Genomic DNA, 4,167 nt, shown 5'->3' on the forward strand with positions numbered 1-4,167 from the left:
TGCTAGTGTCCAAAGTGGGGTTTTAACCTTGCATACTTTTACTATGTAAACAAACCTTCATGGGATGAGACCATGACCACTCACCCGTCTAAATAATGGACAAGATGGGGACTCATATTCCTCTTCATGACCGTGATTTCAGTAACAATATCCTCCATCTCGCTCGGTCCCCGAAGATAGATTTTCTTGATAGCCACCTAGAATGACATTGAAAATCAGTAACTTTAGAAGTTGGAGGAATGAGACCAAAACACACATGGGGAGAGAGATTTTGCAATGACACCGCCAAGCCATGCCAAAGTGCCTTGTAATTAGACAAAGGAGTAATTAGGAAGTGACATTCCTACAGCCCATTTCTCTGCTCCTTTGGGGGCCAGATCCAGGACACGTGGCCACTGACCACATTTTGCCTTGTCCACTTGTTAGCAATGGTGTGTCAACTCTCACCCCCCAAAGCTCTGAGCACACTCTCTGTCTGTCTGTACTTGAGAAGAAGTAATGCGTGACTTGGTACTCTGTGGATACATCTCGGGCTATAGGCAGGGCTTGGGGCTTTTAGGGACACCTTGCAGATCTCTCCCTACGTGCAGTTCCCAAGTGCAGCACTGCAGGTGGCTAAGGAACTGCCAGGAACATTCAGATGTATTTGCTGGCAGCCAGAAATGAGAATTCAGGACTCTGAAGCCGTAGCCCCAGAGAGCAGTGAGATGCTCCTTTGTTGGAGCATCTGAGAGCCAGGGAGAGCATCCTTCTCTGAAAGGAACCGCTGTCCTCCTTGCCTTCCTTCTGGCAGCTGAGCAGGACAAAGACTGCCCCAAATGCAGCTGGCTGGCTGGCACCAGTCTGTGCTTCTTGTGCCTTTGCAGCACAGCTCTAGCCACAGCTGCAGCCACAGCTGACACGAGAGAGGAAAGCCCTGGAGAGCAGCAGAATCTGCAGGGGCTCTTGACATTTACCTGTCCTCCTGTGGCAGTGTCGATCGCTCTGCAAACCTCTCCAAAAGCCCTAGAAACAAAACAGCAGCAAAGAAAGGAGAAGCCATTTAGACCTTGGAGTGAAAGCCAGTCCAGACAGGAGATGTCTGCTGGAAATGCCTCCAACCTGCAGCATGCAGGAGGGCACTGCCAGAAGGCAGATGATGCATGTTCCTCTCCAGTGCATGGGCACTGGGCCTGTTTCTGAAGCATTGGGGTTTAGTGCCTCAGCTCCAAAGGCCAGGTGATTCTTTCATCGTGGATTTCAGTTTCTAAACTGGGTGGTTTTTATCCTCACCACAGACTATTTCCTTCAGCAAACTCTTGGGAAGAAATGCTCCTGAGAAGTGTTATCTGACTGCTATGATAGGGGGTAGGTTGCTGTTTCTGGCAATGAAATAGAAGTGTCTTTGATAATGCCTTCTGACCACACTTCCAAATTCTGGCCGGTACTGAGAGATGCGGCAGACTAACCCCAGTGTCTGAATATGTTTGCAGCTTGCCTGACTTCACACTTGACAGATATTCCAGCAGCAAATCAGCTGCCCCATGACTGTGTAGAAGCAACTGTGGTTGGACTCACCCTCTGCCAACAATTTCCTTTTCGGTGTATTTCCTCCGGGGATTTTCTGTGCTCACCATTTGCCCTGAGGGAAACAAAATGCAAAATGCTCACTTGAAAGCAGACATCCCACTATCCAAGAGATACAAAAGGCAGCCCTGCTGGGGCTGTACAGTCTGGCCTTCTGAGTCCTTTGTTTTCAGCTGGGTAACAACAACAACAACAACAACAACAACAATTGCAACAAGACAGGCAGCTCTGCAGTACAAGCAGGTCAGCACAGAGAATGATTTTCTACAGTCCTTTGAAGAGATGCCTTGGCAGAAAACAAAGCACAGGGAGATGCATTCCCAGGAGAGGAGGGCATCTTCCCCACCTTGCAGCAGTTTCCCAAAGGAATGCCTTTCCCTTTGTAAACCCAAGCAGCTCATGCTCTAACCAATCCCAAGGGGCCTTCAGCAGCAGGACCCTCACCCTTGATGAGCAGGCTGAGCTGGAAGACGCCCTTGCCCGTGGCCCACGTGAAGAACCACACTGCTTCTCCTCCCCCTGACAGCAGGGATCAGTCCCTGCCATTGCACTCGCCCTCTCAGCCCCGCACACGTGCCCACCTTCCCGCAGCGGGCAAGGGCAGCAGGGACAGCAGTGCTCCTCAGGTGCCGGCGGGACACGGACAGCTGCCCAGAGGAGATGCTGACCCTCTGTGAGCCCAGCCCAGGCCGTGCAGGAGCCGGCCCAGAGCAGGGGCTGCTGCCTCGGGGCAGCTCCGCGCTGCAGCGGCCGGCCGGCAGCGGGACTCTCCCAGCTAAGGAAGGCTCCAGCCTCGGCGCTCACACCAGCCCTCAGGGCCAGGGCAGCCGCCGCCACAAAGCTGCCAAAGCCCAGGCACCAGCACTGACAAGCAATGGCAAGAAGGCACGGCCACACCCAGCCCCTTCCAAGCTGGTGCCCCCACTGAGGACACAGCAGGATTGGCTTGGAGAGCAGACACACCCAGGTGCACGTCAGTGCCCTTTTGTGCCAACAGGTGACGGGAGACAGAGAGTCAGCTGGGCTCTCTTCTCAGCCCCACCAGGTCTTATCTGAGGGCACAGGACGGGCAGCTGCTCTGGGCAAGAAGCAGCTTCAATGACTTGTGCTGTACAATCACAAAGGGCACTGAGATGAGGAGGATCAATGGGTCCAGCTGTGCTGACACATGCTCACAATACACTGTCCCTCAGAGAAGAAAGACACAAGACGTACTCATGAACCCCAGGAAGTCATCCTCATCATACTCCATCTCCTGTTGCTGAGCAGCAGCTTTGTCAGTGCTGGAGATGAAGGAACTGCCCAGGCTCCACTGCTCAGCTGGGGCAGGCCCGGCCCCTTCAGGTGACACTGCTGCTCCTGCTGCTGCAGCTTCAATAGAAGAGCCTGTGGAGATCTGAGACAACAAAAGAGTTTGTGTCAGAAAAGTGGCTGGCAGAGATTAGCCCCAGATCCCATTTTAAATGCAAGCCCTTAGGAAGGTGCTGTCAGCCAGTGACTGGGAGCTGCTGTCAAGCTCAGCTTTTTCACCTTTCTGCCCACAATTCACATTAATTCAGCCACTTCTTTCTGCTTCCCTGCCCACCTCTGCTTCCATTTTACCAAAAGAACAACCTGGCAACCAAGGCACCAAAATCCCTGACTTGAAGCAGAAACTCCACGTCCCCAGTGTGTCTCTGAAATGCTCCCGGGTAAGCACAGCCAAGAAGCTCGTGGGGACAAACCGCCCCAAAAAGCTTGTGTTGTCACATCAATACTTTTTGTGCCTGTGGGTACTTGGCGAGTCTGTGGAGGGGGACAGGTGTCCCCAGACCACAGCGTCCCCTACGTATCCACCAAGGCTGAGCACAGTGCCTTTGACATGCTCCCTCCTCTGCAGACAGGGAACCTTCCTGCTCCAGGCTGGCCTCTATCAGAATCCCAGCAAGCTGGGGCCTAAACATGGCAGCTCAAAGCCCATTTTCCAGCTGTCACTGGCTGAGGGGAATGGCTAGGTCTGGCAGGACTGCAGCACTCAGCATCCTCAGCCACCAACAGCAAGAGCTGGCTGCTCAGAAACTTGCAGCTCTGCCTCGCACTAAAGACAGCACCCTCCAGAAGTGGCACTTACCGTCTTGGAAAGTTGCGGCTGTGGTGTGACCACAGCTGGAGCCTTGTGGTCATTTGGCTCCTCTTTGCCTTCTCGTCCAGGAGCAGAGGAAGCCAGAGGAGAGTCTGCTCTTGGTTCTGGGATCTGTGGACAGACAGGAGCGTTAGACACAGGCCATGACCTATCATTTAGAACCTTCTTTCTCTTCAGCTCTAGAACCAGCTCTACTAAGCACAAATCATCAACTTGGAGAGCAAGGGGATTCTAAGTCCCTCAGACTAAATTCTAATGGGCTGATTCAACTGGACACTGCAAATTGCTCCAAATTACATATTCCCCCCTGACTACTATCAGGAAGCACCATTCTCTCTGCAAAGCTGATCTTTTAGTTCTTTTAAAGCTCTGAAATGGAAAATTAGGAAATAGGCAGTGATGCCTTTGCTCTTGCTGCTGTAGACATGGAAATGGATTTTCTTGCAGCCTACTCAGCTGGCCCTCTACACTCTACTGCC

At 52.6% G+C, this 4,167-nt stretch overlaps 1 long non-coding RNA gene across 1 annotated transcript; it reads right to left on the reverse strand.

Annotated features, from left to right (window-relative positions):
- Positions 1-954: 954 nt before the first annotated feature.
- Positions 955-2,813, reverse strand: LOC136303966 (uncharacterized). Its single transcript, XR_010724324.1, has 3 exons — positions 2,782-2,813; positions 1,558-1,621; positions 955-1,005 (listed from the first exon to the last, which is right to left on the reverse strand). It is a non-coding gene; the product is annotated as an uncharacterized lncRNA (long non-coding RNA).
- Positions 2,814-4,167: the final 1,354 nt, after the last annotated feature.

The sequence above is a fragment of the Chamaea fasciata genome, unplaced genomic scaffold (assembly GCF_029207755.1).
Source record: "Chamaea fasciata isolate MVZ Bird 193981 ecotype frontalis unplaced genomic scaffold, bChaFas1.0.hap1 SCAF_45, whole genome shotgun sequence".
NCBI classification, from domain to species: domain Eukaryota; kingdom Metazoa; phylum Chordata; class Aves; order Passeriformes; family Sylviidae; genus Chamaea; species Chamaea fasciata.